Below are 19,412 nucleotides of genomic sequence, written 5' to 3'. Positions count from 1 at the left end.
TGAAAGTCAGGAAGTCATTGCTCAATGTAGACTAGTCTAGTTCAGACGCTTCAGTTACCAATATTCTCATCTATCCGAACTCACAACATGTAATAAACTTTTAGCTTTCACAAGATGGAAACCTTATCATTCAGTAGTGACTTAAACTAATATTCAACTCTTTCTATTAAATATACACTTCTCGTTCAAACTATTTACTCTTTTATCCGTACAAAATGAAATTCTATTATCAGACTTGGGAAAAATAATCCTGACATAATTGTCACATGAAATCTTTCAAATAAATAATTTACCATACCGACTAAAACTCGCGCTTTTATCACCTATGCCTTTACTTGATGTCAAATCCTTACATAGAAATTAGAAAAATCCCAATACTAAAATCACCACATTACCAAGATCAAATTAGAAGTATAGTCATATTTGACATGATTATCACGAGTGAAGAACGTTTTTGAACATGAGTCATAATTGACAAATTATGGAACAAAGATAACAAGAAAACCGAATAAAGAAATCCAAGATAGAGAAACCTGAATAAAGAAATCCGAATAAAGAGATCCGGGATAAAGAAACCCAAGATACGATACTATGCCGGAGAATCGAAAACCAAATTCATAGAGAAAATACAGAATACCTCGATAATTCTTCAAAGAAAGAAAGTCCAAAAGAAAACATCATTTAATCCCATCGAAATCAAATATAACAAGATCAATATATCTTCCCATACATATATATCGATGAAGCATCAAGTAGAAGAAACAGAATCATAATATCATATGAATTCTCTCATCAATTCTTATCGATTTAAATGAAATAGAATACCCGATAAAATAGAGCAATATAAATTATAAACCAATCAGACTACCAATGCTTTCATCCAACACCAAATTAGAAGACATTCCCATATAACAAGAATTTCTTCAAAAGATCAATAGCCATAGAAATATTTCGAGAACGGGTGAACACATAGAACATCTCAAAAGAGATCGCTAAATCAATCTCAATCATAATCTGTCACACTCAGATAATTCACATTTGAAATATCATTTCCCCAACTAGTTCTCGCCGTCACAAATTTTATATTAAACCATTCACTAAAAAGGCCAATTTTGAATAAATTTCGATTTACACTTTTCTCGACCTTGCACTTGAGTAATTCGATTTACCAAGGAGAATTCCTTTTCTAACTAGGACAAGGCATAACTCCAATAATTTTACGTCAATCCGATACTTTCTCGCTCGACTTTACTTATCAGCTCATTTTCAATCTCGGATCATACTTATAATTATTCTATCATTGAACTCTTTGGGTTCTCAACCAAAACTTATTCAATACAAATCTCATGAAATTCCATTATAAGTACCACTTTGGTAAGGGGGAGGGGTTGTAGGACCTCTGACTCGACTTTCTTATACATACACATATGACACAACTTCCATCATCATAGTAACATCATCAAAATCATGTCATTCATTCATGTTGGCTTACACCAATTTTCCTATTGTCCCATTTAGACAATATACTTATGCATACGTTCTATGTTTTCTAGACAGCTTTACTTATCCATTCAATTAATTAAATTAATTCATGCTCATGGCATTATATAAGGCCAAACAAACATAGATATTTGCATCACAATCACAACTTTCATTTCGTGCATCATCATGTACATATCATTACAATCATATAATTCAGTCCAACAATTTAACATAGATAAGTTCATTTCATTATAATCCTTTATCTCATAAAAATTTGTATATCATTAACATTCATCAACATTCAACGTCCAATCAAGACAAGGACATTTTCATTCGTATTATGATATTATGACCTTTATTCATACCTCTACTACTTTTTATTTATTCCGTTCATCTTATCAAGTAAGCCACATACACTACATCATATGAGCATTAAGCAAATATGAATATTTATCACAACATGAACTTTCATCTCACATATTATCACATATGTATCATAAACCTTTATTCATACTTTTCTGAACCGAGACTTATCATAATCATAATTTTACTCAAATACCTTTACTTAACATTGAACATGGTTGGCGCAGCTCGGTTGGAGAGTACCCTGTCTAAATAAGACGGTACTTATACGCGTCGGAAGACATCACACTATCACAGATCAGTGGCATGTATAGCTAAACTTTTACACATGCTAGGTTAGTCCGAGAACCGACTAAACCTGCTCTGATACCACTAAATGAAACACCCCATACCCGATACCGTTGCCAGAGTCGAACACGAGGTGTTAACGGACTTAATTCATTAATTAAACAGCTCATACAATTCATTTTAAAATTTCCAGACAAGCTGGCTAACTGCATCACAGTCGCTTTAAAAATCATATCTCGAGTTACGAAACTCGAAATCCAATTCCGTAAATTTTTCCTGAAACGAGACTCATATATGCATCTACTAATTTTTTTCTAGAATTTTTGGTTGGGCCAATTAGTACAGTTTATTAGTTAAAGTCTCCCCTGTTTCAGGGTTCAACTACTCTGACCTCTGTGTATTACGAATCAGATATCTCCCTGTACAGAGCTTCAATGACTATGCCGTTTGTCTCTAATAAAACTAGACTCAATAAGGAATCTGTACATATAAAGCGTGATTTCTAATTATCTCTGTAAAATTTATGGTGAATTTCCAAAGTCAGAACAGGGGATCCAGAAATCGCTCTGGCCCTGTTTCACAAAAATTTAAACATCTCATAAAATATAGCTCATATACCTGTTTCTCTTATTCCATATGAAAATAGACTCATCAAGCTTCGATTCCATAACTTATTCATTATTTAATTCCATTTCTACTATTTTTAGTGATTTTTCAAACTCACGTCACTGCTGTTGTCTGAATCTATTTTATGGTAAATTTTACCTATTTCATGGTTTCCATGGATTAGCTAGCAATTTGACATACATAATACCAAATATGATCATGATTAGCCATTCCAATGGCTAATCATTACCAAGCATTTCTATTTCCATACCACTCAATAACCATATCATAAGACCATATATACAAAATGATTATAATGCTATACATGCCATACTCAAAATATACAAGCCATTATGTCAAGATGGTATACGGATAGTGTGAGCGTGCCTCCAACCGCTTCGATTTCGAGCTGGCTTGTCAACACTACAAGGAATGAAAAGGAGGAGTAAGCATAAATGCTTAGTAAGCTCACATGCAAATAGCAAGTAACATAACCATATAAGCAAACATAAAACATCATTTGCATAATCATCACCAAGACATTCATATCACCTTTTCATTTATCATCTTACCATATTGTTGTTATATCGAGTTTTCAACCCGAGGGTTAAGTACATACCTGTTCAAATTATCCATTTCACAACACTTACCAATACGTCCCTTTCATCTTGAGTATTCCTCCATTTGAGTAGAACTTTACCCGTTGAACACATCGAATATAATTCGGATACATGGATAACTTGCACATAAGTGCCACATATGTAGCCAAGCTACCATGTAACCCGCCCATAAGTGAACTCGGACTCAACTCAATGAGCTCGGGCGTTCGATCCATAAGTGAACTCGGACTCAACTCAACGAGTTCGGATGCCTAGTTACATCTCACGAACTCCTGACTCAACTCAACGAGTTCGGACGTCAGATCCATAAGTGAACTCGGACTCAACTCAACGAGTTCGGATGCTCAACCATCCTAGTGACATGTCACTTGTATCCTCATCTATTCCTAAGGTTCAAATGGGCTTTTCCTCTAACACTTATCCTTGCCGTCTTCCGTAGAATGCCAAATCAATACTCGGTAACAATTATATTTAACAAGTAGTTCGCATAATTTGCATATTATTTGAAATTAACCACAAAGCATACATTTCATAATAAAATTCAGCATAACATATAATTAACATCAATAACTTAAAAATAACCATTATGCTACATTATTTACACATGAACTTACCTCGTATGCGAAAATGGCTATTTTTACCATTTCGTCCACAACTTGGTATTTTCCCCATTTTAGCCCGAATTTCAGTTTTCCTTGCTCTATCATTTAAAATATAGTCTAATTAGGACTCACATTATTCAAATTGACCCAAAATCATATTTTGGGAAAATTACAATTTTGCCCCTAAACTTTTGCATATTTACACTTTTGCCCCAAAGCTCGTAAATTAAAATTCAGCCTATTTTCTTATGTTTTATGACATGCTGATCATTTTTCCCTTCTATGGCAACATCAAATTCTCACTCTAACATGTACTTATGACTATTAGGTATTTTTACCGATTAAGCCCTTTGCTCGTTTTCACTTAAAACCGAGTAGCACAAGTTGTCTAACATAATTTAAAACCTCATATTCTATCATAAAACACCAAAATACACAAATTTCACCTATGGGTATTTTTCCAAATATAAACCCTAGGTTAAATTATTGCTAGCATAAGCTAAATCGAGCTAGGGACTCCAAAACGTAAAAATCATTAAAAGCGAGGCTAGAACGGACTTACAATCGAGCTTGGAAGCTTGAAAAACCCTAGCCATGGTTTCTCCTTGCTATATTCGGCCATGGGGTTGAAGATGAGCAAAATTGGCTTTTAATCTTGTATTTTAATTCATTTTACCCTAAATGACCAAAATGCCCTTACTACTAAACTTTCCAAAATTCCATCCATGTCCAATTTTTGTCCATAGACTTAGAAATTGGTAAAATTACTCTTTAAGGACCTCTAATTAATAATCTAATTCAATTTTATGCAAAATACTTCTAGAACACAAGTTTTGCAATTTATTCAATTTAGTCCCAAATTTCAAATTAAGCACTTTATGCATAAAATTTCTTCACGAAATTTTCACACAATCATGCAATCATATCATAGACCTTAAAATAATCATAAAATAATTATTTCTATCTCGGATTTTGTGGTCACGAAACCACTATTCCGACTAGGCCCAAAATCAGGATATTACATTATATGATTACTAAGGAATGAATATAAGCGTGTTGAGTAACACAAGTATGTATGCCAAGCTCATGAGAAATGATTTCGGTTTATGATGCACATTTAGTGAAGTTGTAAATAGGTAATTCATGCCTATGAGAATGATTTTGTGACGACCTTGTGATTATAGGTCTATACTTATGATGTATGAATATGTAATCTTACCAATGTGGTGAAAATGAATTAATATTGTGTGATAAATGTAGTATCATTAATTTACACTAAAACAATTTTGGACAGCAACCATAGTACAACTTTAAAAATCCATCAAAAATTGTAGAAATTGAGTTAGAGGCTGAATAAACTATGAAATTAAAGTCTAATGAGTCTAGTTTCACATAGAAGAAATGGTGTAAGCAAAATAGTTTCATTTTATGAAATATTTTAATTGTATGCATTTGGCCAAGTGTGATGGCTTTTGATGATTGATAAATTCATTTTGTATATGTCCATGAGATATTGCTCATATTTACTATTGGGTTGTAACCCTTATTAATCATGTATGCATGCAATGTGTTCATGTTGATGTGGTTGCTTGTGAATAATGGATGTGATTAATGATATGTTTGATTGGTGAATGAACCATGATCAATAAATATGGCCTTAACAATGTTATAAATGTGTAAAATGGGAAAGAAGGATATAAGGCCTAGTGGCGATAAATTGGTATGGAAAGATTAGAAGAAGCATGTAAATTTGAGATAGTACTAAGTGGCAAAAAGGGCACAATTTAATCATGAATATGAGTATTTGAATGGCTAAATGTGCTTTGTTGCATGCTAAGAAAAAGGTACAAGTGTATGAACCTTTAAGGGTGGCAAATGGCTTGGAAAATAGCCTAGAAATTTTCCACATAGGTAGACATACGGGCATGTGTCTAGGCTGTGTGTGACACACAGTCTGCCCCATAGGTGTGTTGTTCGGCCATGTGTCCCCTACACCTTAGTTTTACATGTCAGAATGCCCAGTAGTAAACACACGGGCTAAGACATGAGCGTATGTCTTGGCCGTGTGAGAGACACGGCCTACCCATATGGGCGTGTACTCTGGTCGTGCAAAGTCTGCACCATTTTATGAAAAATCATTTAATTTTTAATTAACCACACAGCCTTGCCACACGGGCTTTTGATACGGCCGTGTGGCCTTATTTTGGTGCTGATGTCATAATCAAAGAGTTACACGGCCTGATGACACGGGTGTGTCGAGAGCACACGGGTGTGTCCCCTGTTTCACATGGGCGTGTTACTCTGTACTAAAGAGAATTTTTTTTCAAAGTTTCTGGTTCGGTCTCGTACCATTTCCAATGCATGTTTTAGGCCTTGTAAGCCCATATAAGGGATTTTATGCTTGTGTATTATTGAATTCTAATTTCAAAAAAAAAGTTTTATAGCCCGATTTTGCATGAATATTCATGTATGTGTCTGGTAATGCCTTGTACCCAGTCCCGACTTCGGATACGGGTAAGGGGCGTTACACTAGACCCGTGATTGGTAGTCTGGGAGGAGAGGCTAAAGAAGCCTTCTTCCAAATGATGAACGAATGGTTCACTCAATACATTTGTACGAACCCGGCTGCTCAGCAACCTCCACCCCCTAATCCCCAACCGGTTCCAGTAGCTCCTCAAGGAATCGAGCTTTTAAGATTGAATAAGCCTCCAGTTGACAAGATCCGAAAATGTGGGGTTGAAGAGTTCAGAGCTAATGTTGATGATAATCCTGAGAGAGCTGAGTTCTGGCTCAAAAATACGATTCGAGTATTCGATGAATTATCTTGTACTCCTAATGAATGTATTAAATGTGTTGTACCTTTGCTAAGAGACATCGTATCTCAATGGTGGAACACGTTGATATCTATGATTCCGAAAGAACGGGTTACTTGGGAGTTCTTTCAATTCGAATTCTGAAAGAAATACATCAGTCAAAGGTTTCTCGATCAAAAGCACAAAGAGTTTCTAGAATTGAAACAAGGTCGAATGACCGTGACAGAATATGAAAGAGAACTTGTACAGTTGAGTAAGTATGCCAGGGAATATGTTTCTGTCGAAAAGATTATGTGTAAGAGGTTCGTCGACGGGTTGAACAAAGATATAAAACTACTATTCAAAATTCTAGAGTTGAAAGAATTTGTCGTTCTGGTTGAAGGGCTTGTAAAGTTGAAGATCTTAGCAAAGAAAAGAGAAAATGTAACAGCCCGATTTTGGGCCTAGTCAGAACAGTAGTTTTGGGACCACAAATCCGATGAGGAAAAAAAATATTTTTATTATATTTTTATGGTATACGTTTTCACGGAATGATTTCATGAAAATTTCATTTGAAAATTCCAACGTTTGGGCACTCAATTTAGTCAAGAGGTCTAAATTGTAAAAAGTGCAAAAGTTGAGTTCTACATGTTAGAGGTGTCCAATTGTTATGAAATTTTAAATTGGAGGTCTTTAAATGGTAATTATACCATTGGTGAAGTAGGAGGACAAAAATGGACATGGTTTAGCATATTTCTAAAGTTTTTCATTAAGGGTAATTTGGTCATTTGGTATTTAAAATGAATTAAAAACAAAATTAAAATCCAATTTTTGTTCATCTTCAACCCCTTGGCCGAATTTCACATGAGGAAGACATAGCTAGGGATTTTCAAGCTTCCAAGCTCGATTGTAAGTCCGTTTTAGCCCCGTTTTTAATGTTCTTTACATTTTTTAGATCCTCGTAGCTTGGTTTAGCTATTTCCACCATTATTTTGAGCTAAGGTGTGTTTAAAAATTTACCCATGGATGACATGCATGTTTTTTGATGTTTTATGGAAGAATATGAAAGTTTGGGGTGTGATAAACAACTTTTACTAAGTGATTTTTAATGAAATTGCATAAAATGGCCTATTTGTAAAAGTTATAAAATTATGTGTAGAAAATATGATTTAGTGAAAAATATGAGCTACTATAAGAGGGAATATGAATCATTTAGGCTTAGAATTTGAGAAAAATAAGTGCTTTTCATCTTACGGGCCTAGGGACAAAATTGTAAATATGTGAAACTTTAGGGCAAAAATGTAATTTTCTCATAGTGTGATTTTTGGACTAAATTGAATAATGTGAGCATTAAATGAGTTAAATTGTTATTATAGATCAAGAAAGACGAGGAATTGACCTTGATAGGGGAAAAGAAAAGGTTGTGGACTAAATTGCAAATTCATCATATTTTGCACCGAGGTAAGTTCGTATGTAAATAATGCATCGTTTTTAGTTACGTTATCACATTTTATTATGTTTTATGAAATGTGGCTGAATATTGAATGAAATTAACAAGTATCGAAAAGGGAGGAATTTCCCGATTAAACATTAGGAACAGAATAGGATACAAATGACATGTGACTAGTGACTCAAGTGTGGTTATATGTGAAGGCCACTTTGAGAAGAGATAGCTTGGTCACAAGTGTGGTACTATGTGAAGGCCACTTTGTGAAGAAGGTAGGTTTGACTACAAGGGTGGTACTATGTGCAGGCCACCGGGTATTCGTTATTATTCTGATGTATTCAACGGGAAATGACTAGGTGTAATTGGCTATGACTATGTGATGAATAAGTACAGGTACATGTGTGTAAACTTATGAGCAATGTGCTCGATATGTGATCGAACTTTGGTAAGATTGATAAGGAGTAAGTGTTACAATGAAAGTTACTACAAAGAAAACATGAAAGAGTGAAATTTAGTAATAAAATAGTTTTGGACAGCAGTAGTTGTATGACTTTGAAAAATCACCAAAAATGGTGGGAATCGAATTAGAGGTTGAATAAGATATGAAATTAGAGGTTGAATTTCATATTATGAGATATTTGATTTTTTGTTAGACAGAGTGACAATGATTTCGAAATCCCTTATTCTGATTTGGGAAAATAATTAAAAATTGTAAAAAAATAACTATGCATTATAATTTATATACTTAAAATTCTTAATGAGTCTATTTTCAAAAGAAACAAATGGAAACATCATTTGAATTCCGTATGATGAGATAATTAATTTTTAGGGAAGAGGGGTCGAAACTGTCAGACAGCAAAATAGGGGAGACTTTAAAGAATAAATTGTACTTATTGGCTAGACCAAAAATTCTGAAAATTTTATGGTAAGAAGATATGTGAGTCTAGTTTCAAGAAAAATTAGTGGATCTTAATTTGGAGTTCCGTATCTCAAGATATAAATAATTTAGTGACTATGACTTGAGTAGATAGCTTGAGATGAATAAGAGTAAATAGTGGAATTATGTGCAATTTTGATTGTATTATCTTAAGAACATATTGTGAGAATTGGTAAAAGCATGTTAATAAATTTCTTACTATTTACATACGAACTTACTAAGCTATATAGCTTACTCCATTTATTTTCTATGTTTATAATGTCCTCAGGTTAGCTCGGGTTGGAAGTCGCCGGAGAACCTATCACACTATCAGACTAACAAATTAGGTATGTATAATTCTTATACTTAAGGTCATGGCATGTATAGGGCACTTGGTTATTTTTGTATGTGTCATAATTGTTTTGGCCTAAAATGTTGGCCTATGCCATTTGAAAGTTCATTGTTGTGTAAGGCCATTTGATGTTGTTATATTGGCTATATTATGTCCATGATGATGCATTTCAAGGATGTGTATGCTTACATATGTCGATGAATGAGTGGTGACATCTATGTGTGACATAAATTTGTTTGCAACAGTAAGTCAGATTAGTGTACAGGCTAGGGACATCGCCATACGAGCTACACGGCCATGTCCTAATATCACACAAAAGTATGCCCCTGTTTTTCATGAAATTTTTTAAAGCTTTCTAAAGTTCTTGGTTTAGTCCCGAACAGTTTCCAAAGCATGATTTGGGCTTCGTAGGCCCATATTAGGGACTTTAAGATGAAATGTGAAAAGTTTTAAATTTGAACGCAAATCATGACTCAGTTTTATACGATTGCATGTGTTTATGTCCGGTAATACCTCATACCCTATTCTAGTGTCGAACACGGGTAAAGGGTGTTATAGAAAAGCAGATTCAGAAGCTAGAGACTTGAAAAAAAGATCGATGGGTAAGCCATATCAATCTTCATCAAAGAAATCTAGAGATTCATATGCTCGCCCAAATGCTTCGAACGAGTATTCGAATAGAGATCATAGAAAACAATACTCAGGTTCTAAAGCTCAAGCTACATCAGTATCGAGTGTAGACAGTATGAACGAGAACAAACCCGAGTGTCAGCAGTGTGGGAGATGACATTTTGGAAAAGCTGGAATAAAAGTAATAAAGCTTGTTACAAATTTGGTTCGCTAGATCACTTTATCCGAGATTGCCCTGAGCTAGATGAGAAACATAAAGTTCAGAATGTGAGATCCATCGAATACAGGTAAACCACCTAGAATTACCGAAAATGTAAGTGGTAGTAGAGGGGCAACAAAGGATTCAGCTATGAGATCCGAGGCTAAAGTACTTGCTAGAGCCTACGCTATTCACACTTGCAAAGAAACGTCATCTCTAGATGTTATCACTGGTACTTTCACTCTTTATGATACTAATGTGATTGCATTAATAGATTCAAGATCAACCCATTCTTATATATGTATGAATTTAGTATCTAGTAAGACTTTGCCTGTAGAGCCTACTGAATTTGTGATTAGAGTATCGAACCCCTTAGGCAAATGTGTTTTAGTTGACAAAGCCTATAAGAATTGTCCGTTAACGAATTGGGATTTTTTTTCCAGCTAATCTGATGGTGTTGCCATTCGATGAATTTGATGTGATTTTGGGTATGGATTGGCTAACAATGCATGATGCTATAGTGAATTGTAGATGGAAGACAATTGAACTGAAATGTCAGAATAATGAGACTATTAGAATTGAATCTGATGATCTGAATAGTTTTCCAGTTGTGATCTCATCTATGTTAGCTCAGAGATTTGTGAGAAAGGGGTGTGAAGCTTATCTTGCTTATGTACTTGATACGAAAGTGACAGAAACAAAGATTGAATTAGTACCAATTGTGTGCGAGTATCCAGATGCATTTCCCAAAGAGTTATCGGGTTTGCCACCTATCAGAGAGGTTGAGTTTGGTATTGAATTAGTACCGAGAACAACATCGATATCAATAGCTTCGTACAGAATGGCTCCAACAAAGTTAAAAGAATTGAAAGCTCAGTTGCAAGAGTTGACAGATAGAGGTTTTGCTAGACCGAGTTTCTCTTCCTGGGGTACACCGACGTTATTTGTGAAAAAGAAAGATGGCACGATGAGAATGTGTATATACTAACGACAGCTCAACAAAGTGACGACCAAGAATAAATACCCTTTTCCACAAATAGATGATTTGTTTGATCAGTTAAAAGGGACAATAGGGTTTTTGAAAATTGATTTGAGATCGGGTTATTACCAATTGCGAGTTAAAGACTCAGATATGCCAAAGACTGCATTTAGAACAAGGTACGGATACTACAAATTTCTTGTTATGCCTTTTGGACTAACAAATACACGTACCATTTTATGGACTTGATGAACCAAATTTTCAGACCGTACTTAGATTGATTTATAGTTATGTTTATTGATAATATTTTGATTTACTCTCATGATGAATCTGAGCATGCCAAACATTTGAGAATTGTGTTACAAACTTTGAGAGATAAACAGTTGTTTGCAAAGTTCAGCAAATGTGAGTTTTGGTTACGAGAGGTTGGTTTTCTAGGACATATAATTTCAGTCGTGGGCATTTGAGTTGACCCAAATAAAATTTCTACAATCATAGATTGGACGCCTCCAAGAAATGTATCTAAAGTATATAGTTTTTTGGGACTAGCCAGTTATTATAAATTATTTGTAAAAGGCTTCTCGATGATTGCGACTCCGATGACAAGATTGCTTCAAAAAGATGTTAAATTTGAGTGGTCAGAAAAGTGTCAGCAGAGCTTCGAACAGTTGAAAGCATTATTAACAGAGGCACCATTTTTAGTTCAGCCTAAGTTGGGTAAAGAATTCGTAGTTTTTAGTGATGCATCATTAAATTGTCTGGGTTGTGTTTTAATATAGGAAGGAAAAGTTCTATCTTATGCCTCGAGACAGTTGAAGTCGTATGAAAAGATTTATTTGGCACACGATCTAGAGTTAGCAGCTGATACGTGATAATCCAAAGGAACTAAAAGTATTAGTATCAACTTTCTTTTTATTATCTAGCCTAAAAAAATAAAAGGGTTTTGTTTATCTAACTAATTAATTAAACAAAGAAATCATAGAAAAGAAATTTGGGGAAAATACTTTTTGGAAAACTCGATTGATTAAGACAATACCTAAGGAAAAATCCACCTAGACTTGAGGAGCATTAGGAGCATCGAATTCACCAATTTTAAGGAAAAATCATCCATAAAATGTGCTAAGCATGGGATAGAAATATGTATAAATTACGGTTTATCAAATACCCCCACACTTAAGCATTTGCTTGTCCTCAAGCAAAATCCTCAACTCATAATCAAAATAAATTCTTCTCAACTTATAATTTCTATCGATAATATCTCAAAATAACCCATAAGTAATCATACATTGAAAATTCAACTAAAAGAATATCAAAGTTTCAAACATTCCAAGTTGAGCATTTTATTATGAAAACATAGGTGTCTCCCCTCATCTAAGTAATTACCTTTGATTCAAAATATCATAGAGTTTCATATCCTCACTAAAGATTCACTCAAATCACTCGAGGTGTTTAAGAACAATAAATGAAGCACTCAATAGTCAATAATGAAAAGTCATTACCATAGGCTTGCATGAAAATCAAATCTCCACCATTATAAATTGAGATGAAAAATCAATCAAAAGGTCTTTAGAGGGTTGTAATGTGGCTTTGGTTAGAGGGTGTGGTCACAAGCTGAAAGAAAGGGTTAGAATTGAGATTGAATTGAAAAATTGCCGAACTAGAAAAATGACTAGTCATCAATTGCGTACAACAGAGATTTTTCTCAGAATATGGAATTTAACTTCTTTAGCTTAGAAGATTATTACTACTAAGATGTATACATTTTTTTTAACAAGTTAAATACAAAGTAGAATAAAACTTAGCTAAACAACTATTTCAATTCCAATCTCGACAAGAAAAAGGGGATCAAATTAATTTAGGGGATTTCAACAATAATGGGATAAGGGTTAATATTAAGGGTAATACAAGAAATTGGTTGTTAGGTTCAATGGGGTTTACTAGGGGTTAATCGTGGAGGTAGGCTTTTCATGGCATGAGTGGGATAATCCTAAGTGCCTTAATCATTTTGACATATCAAATCAAATGGTGTGGTCTCGACATGCATAATCAAGCAAGTTCTAGAATAACAGTTCAATACTGACGCACTCAAAGCAATAATAAAAGTGAGCATGAAAGAATTAATAGATGCTCAAAAGGCTCAAGAATCTCACAAAAATTATGGCTTTTTGATGTTTAAAACTTGTGAATTCTAACTCAAAGTAATACCTAAACTTTGGGGAAACAACCTAAAATTTTAAATTCTTAGAAATCAACTTATCATGCTTGATTCTCTAATGTCTTGAGGTTTAAAAAATCAATGCATAAATGCCTATGTTTTAATTCAAGATATATCAATCAACATCATAAATCAATCAAAATTTATCCTAAATACTATATGTATACATGTATTTTTTTTTTAAGAACAAGTCAAATTACAAAATAGAATAAAACATAACTAAGCAACTATTCCAACTCAAATATCGATAAAAATAGGGATCAATATTGAGGGTAAATCAATGAATGGGTTGTTAGGCTCAAGGGGGTTCACTAAGGGTTAATTGTGAAGGTAGGCTTTTATAGAGTGAGTGGGTTAAACCTAAGTGCCTTTATCATTTTGACATATCAAATCAAATGGTGTGGTCTTGACATGCATAATCAAGCAAGTTCTAGAATAACAATTCAATACTAACGCACTCATAATGAAAGTGAGCATGAAAGAAATAATAGATGCTCTAAAGGCTCAATATCTCAAAAAAATTATGGCTTTCTTTTTTTCTTTTTCTTTTTTTTTTTTTGATGTTTAAACTTGTGACTTCCAACTCAAACTAATACCTAAACTTGGGGAAACAACCTAAAAATTTTTAATTCTTCAAAAATCAACTTATCATGCTTGATTCCCTAATGTCTTAAAGTTTAAACAATCAATGCATAAGTGCCTATGTTTTAATTCAAGATATGTTAATAAACATTATAGACTAATTGGAATTTATTCTAATAATGATATGAAAAGATCGCATGAGAATAAAACAAAATTCAGGGATTTTTCTGATATAAAAGACCCACCACACTTAAAATGGACATTGCCCTCAATGTACAAAGGTAGATATATTGAAAAAGATAGATTTATAATCATAAGATAGGGAGAGAAGTGAAACTTCCTGAATGATGAGTGAATTCCTTGAACTGGAGTTTTGGAGAATAATCGACGTGAGAGTAGAGGAGGATACTCTAGTGGTATTAGAGGTTCATTAGTCCATAAGTCCTGAGCCAAAAGAATATTATATCTGGTTGTAGCTATGGTCGTGGTCGAGCAGGACATGGCAGTCGTGGAGAACATTTCCCGGTGGAGTTTTTAGTTCCTATGTGATGATGAGCTTGAGGAGCTCATTATAACTGTGACAAAATCAGGAACTTTTTAAAAAGTAAAAGGAAGCATAATTACTCGTAATGGAATAACGAAATTTGATAATTGTAAAATAAAAATTATAAAATCTAATAGAAATAAGCTTAAAGAAAAATAAAAAGTAGTCTTAAAATAGAATAAAAATAAAAACATAAAATAATAAATAAAAGTTTTTAAACATCTTCATCGCTAGGTGGTTCGCGAGGTGGGGGTGGCGATGAGATGTGGAAGTGCTGACAAATCTGCTATAAAGTAGCATCAATGTTATCGAAGCGTTGAAAACACTATTGCTCAAATCGGGTAAGGCGCTCAGAGATGTCAGCGTATAAAGCCGGCGTATTAACTGGACAAGGGGGTGGTGGAGGCTGAGACGGTGGGTCCTTATGACGTGGAGGGACATCATCAGTAATGTCCTTAGGGTCTCCCTTATCGGCTGATTGGACGAGGCGATACTGAGAAGGGTGGGTTCATTGGCACTTCTCGATCATCCTCATACTAAGCATGCTCGAGATGCCTTGTAGGGACATCTAGCCAATAAGAGTAAGGGATGATACTTAGGCTGCTGTGTTGAGGAGCCCGAAGTGTCGTGCCAGTCAAGTCACGTAGGGGCCAATAGAGATGACCCCCCTCCGATGCCGCTCCATCTAGTGGTGAATGGCAAGGCCAATAAAGTAGGCGAGGTCGAGTACATGTCCGTTCGCCATGCTCCATAGAAATTAGACGTCGTGAGTGTTGACGATGCCGGTGCTCTCTCAACATCCTTTTAAAGTGTGTGCCATGATGGCATGTAGGTACCTCAAGGAGGGAGAGAGAGCCGATGCCTTGGAACAGCTCGGATCATAAGTGGCTGAACCGGGGACCAAAGCGTACCAGCACTTCGAGGGAGAGTAGTGGATATGGTGACGAAGAGTGTCGAGGTCATTCTCATCCATGAACTCCTATGTGTACATGCCCAAAGCTATACCGAACTCGGGCACACTCAACTGGCGGACTAAACCACTGAGACGGAACTGGACTATTCTAGGATCATCAAAGTTGGTCATGACGTCTTGAACATGGAATGTTGAGCAAAGTTCAAGTGTGACTCAAGGTACGTCAGCTCGATGATCGCAAAGAAGAGGTCCCATGGATCGGTTGTCAGGAGTGCTTGTACATCATCAGCCAACTGGACTTGTTCAAGCACTGTCCAGTCAATGCAGCGGTCCACACCTAAAGGTCATGCCCGTAGGATTTGGAATAGTTCCTCCTAATTGCAGGGTGGAAATTGGAGGTATGGGTGGCGAATTGCCGCGGTAGGGCCTGAGGAAGACGCCCCTTTCCACTTTTTCGAAGCAGGAACGGTAGTTTTCTTGCCACGTGAGCTTGACATGGTATACCTGGAAGAAGAACAAAGAATATAACATAACTAACTAACTCAAGAAGTAATCATGAATATAGTTAAACTAACTAGTCCAACCAACAATACTCAGCAGTTTAATCTAAATGATAGAAGTTTATATAGCAATTGACATAATAAAAGCATGATTATAGTGAGAACTATGAATATAAATAAAAAATCTACCAAATGAAACCATAAGAAACATAAAATTAGTAAAAGTGATGAAGAAAATCGAGAGAAAAGAGTAAACAAACGCTAAAAAGATGAGAATGGGTGTCAAAAATGGAGTTGGAGGCAACGCACGGGTGTAGCAGGAAGACCGTGTGGACTTGCAGCGGCTAGGGTTAGAGATTTTGGGTGAAGAAGATGATGAATAGTGAATGGTATTTATAGATTTTGGGACACACGGTCAGGGGACACGCCCATGTTCCCCAATTTTTTCCTGTGTGATTCACGAATTTTAAATTTGGGCGCGTCTGACATTTGGCCCACGCTCGTGTTCCTTGGTCGTGTGGGTGCACACGGCCGTGTCGCATGGCTGTGCCTATCTTCGTTCGCTTTTTCCACGCCCGTGTATGTAGGCCCATGCCCGTGTTAATTTGACAGGTTCGATCACGAGTTCTAGACATGAGGGCGGTGAATGCCCGTGCTATTTTCTCAGGTTCAACCATGGTTCTACGACACAGGCGTGTCACATGCCCGTGTTGTTTTGGCAGATTTGCCCATGGTCCTAACACACGGCCGTGGCGACTTCTCGCATCCAATGTTGGGGAAACTTTCGCCCTATTTTCACACGGCCTAAGGCATGCCCATGTTCCTGGTCGTGTGTGCTTTAGAAAGCCTGTGTTCCATGAGTTGGTTAGTATGTTAGATGTTAAAACTAAAATTAAAAGAAATTAATATTGTTAGTGCTCGGGTTGCCTCTCGAGAAGCGCTTATCTATTGTCTAAGCTCGACTTACCTCTCTGGTGTATGATCATGGTGGATCAAGGAGTTTACACTCCTCATCCCTGCTATAAATTTTATCAACATAAGGTTTAAAATGAGTACTATTTACCTTGAACGTGCCGAATTTGGGGTGATTTACCTCAACCGTTTCGTATGGAAAAATTCTAGTTACCGTAAGAGGGGTTTCTTTATTTGATTCAGAAGTGGTGATTCAAGGATCTGCTGATCTAGTAGTACTTTGTCTCCAACATGAAGTTGATTTGGTGAGGCATTGAGCTCGTTCTGGCGTAGTTTTTGTTTATCATGTTTTCTCAATTTAAATGTCATTTAACTCCTCAATTCGTAACCTTCATTCTTTATAGGTAGATTCTTTGTTGTGGATTGAACATGGCCGATGTGTGTCCTTCGAACTTATTTCTTGCAAAATAGGTTGCACTGTATGATCAGTCTTAGTAGAACAATTTGTACAATCACCTTCAATTTTTGATGTGTTGTACAGGTTGCGAGCTTGAAGGTTGATTGTTTCGTCTCCTACACGAAGTGCGAGTTCACCTATGCCAAGTCAACAATTGCTCTAGCAGTTGCTTAAAAGGGCCTTCCCAAAATTAAAGAAACATTACTGTCTTCTTCTATGTCTAAAACAACAAAATCAATTTGGAATATAAATTTGTTAATTTTAACAAGTACGTCTTCAATGATACCCTTAGGAAATCTGACAGTTTTATCTGCTAATTGAATGCTCATCCTAGTTTGTTTGGGTTTCCCTAGACCTAGTTGCTTAAACAATTTGTAGGCATAACATTGATACTAGCCCCTAGATTAGCCAACGCATTATTAAGATCTAAACTACCAATTAAACAAGGAATCATAAAACTCCCTGGATCTTTTAGTTTGCTGGGTAGCTTGTTCTGAAGAATGGCTGAGCAAACCGCGTTCAGCTCCACATGCAACCTTTCATCTAACTTTTGTTTATTTGCTAGAAGCTCCTTTAAAAATTTGATTGTGCTCAGCATCTGCGAAAGTGCTTCAATAAACGGTAGGTTAATATGTAGTTTCTTTAGAAGTTTAAGGAATTTACCAAATTGTTCGTCTAAGCGGTCTTTCCTTGTCGCATTGGGGTATGGCACACGAGGTTTATATTCTATACTTACCAATTTTTGTTCGTTTTGCCCTACCTCATTCTTACCTTCGCTTACCACTGGTTCTGGCCTTAGTTTTGCCACTAACCTTTCCTCATCTTGAATGGCAATTGCGTTGAGTTGCTCCCTTGGGTTAGATTCAGTGTTGCTTGGCAGGCTATCTTATGGTCGTTCAGAAATCAACTTGGCGAGCTGTCCAACCTAAGTTTCGAGCCCCTGGATTGATGCTTGTTGATTTTTGAGTGCCGTCTCGGTATTCTGAAAACAAGTCTTTGACACCGAGATGAATTTGGTTAGCATCTCCTCAAGTTTCAGCTTTTTCTCCTGCTGGTATGGTGGTTGTTGAAAGCCTGGAGGGGGTGGTGGTTTCTGATTTCCTTGGCCTCCTCATGAAAAATTCGGGTGATTCCTCCAACCTGCATTGTAAGTATTGCTATAAGGATTATTTTGAGATCAAGGATTATTACCCATGTAATTTAACTGTTCGTTCTCCATATTGTGGCCATAAGGTGGGTATTTTGAATTGCTCGATCCACCTCCATTTGCTACACACTACATTACTGGGTGAACCTGTAAAGAACTAAGAAAACCATTAATTTTCTTATTCAAGAGTTCTACCTGATTAGAGAGCATGGTGATCGAATCGACGTTTTAAACGTCAGTTGTTTTCGTTGGCTTTGTCCTCATGACTTGCCACTAATAGTTATTCAGTGACATCTCCTCTATAAATTCATAGGCATTTTCAGGTGTCTTATTATTGATGGTTCCTCCAACGGCTGTATCAATCATCTGCCAAGTCGAAGGATTCAGGCTATTATGAAACGTTTGAACCTGTAGCCAAAGCGGTAACCCATAGTGAGGGCACTTTCTCAAAAGGTCCTTGTATCTCTCCCATGCATCGTAGAGTGTTTCTAAATCCATCTGTACAAAAGAAGAGATATCATTACGTAATTTAGCTGTTTTAGCCAGTGAAAAATATTTTAATAAAAACTTTTCGGTCATTTGTTCCCAAGTAGTAATTGACCCCCGCGGTAATGAATTTAGCCACTGTTTAGCTTTGTTTCTCAATGAAAAAGGGAATAACCGAAGGCGAATGGCGTCATCATAAATGCCATTAATTTTAAATGTATTACATAGTTCTAAAAAGTTTGCTAAGTGAGCATTGGGATCTTCGTCCTGCAAACCATCAAACTGAACAAATTACTGTATCATTTGAATTGTGTTAGGTCTCAGTTCAAAAGTATTTGTAGCTACAGCAGGTCTAACTATGCTCGATTCAGTTCCTATTA

At 35.8% G+C, this 19,412-nt stretch overlaps 1 non-coding gene across 1 annotated transcript; it reads left to right on the top strand.

Annotated features, from left to right (window-relative positions):
- The first annotated feature begins 18,970 nt into the window (after nt 1-18,970).
- On the top strand, nt 18,971-19,077 carry LOC128283201 (small nucleolar RNA R71). Its single transcript, XR_008273543.1, has one exon. It is a non-coding gene; the product is annotated as a small nucleolar RNA R71 (small nucleolar RNA).
- The last annotated feature ends 335 nt before the right edge of the window (nt 19,078-19,412 follow it).

Source organism: Gossypium arboreum, chromosome 10, assembly GCF_025698485.1.
Source record: "Gossypium arboreum isolate Shixiya-1 chromosome 10, ASM2569848v2, whole genome shotgun sequence".
Taxonomy (NCBI): Eukaryota; Viridiplantae; Streptophyta; class Magnoliopsida; order Malvales; family Malvaceae; genus Gossypium; species Gossypium arboreum.
Note: the sequence above shows the minus strand (reverse complement) of the source record. Positions and strands in the feature narration are given on the sequence as shown.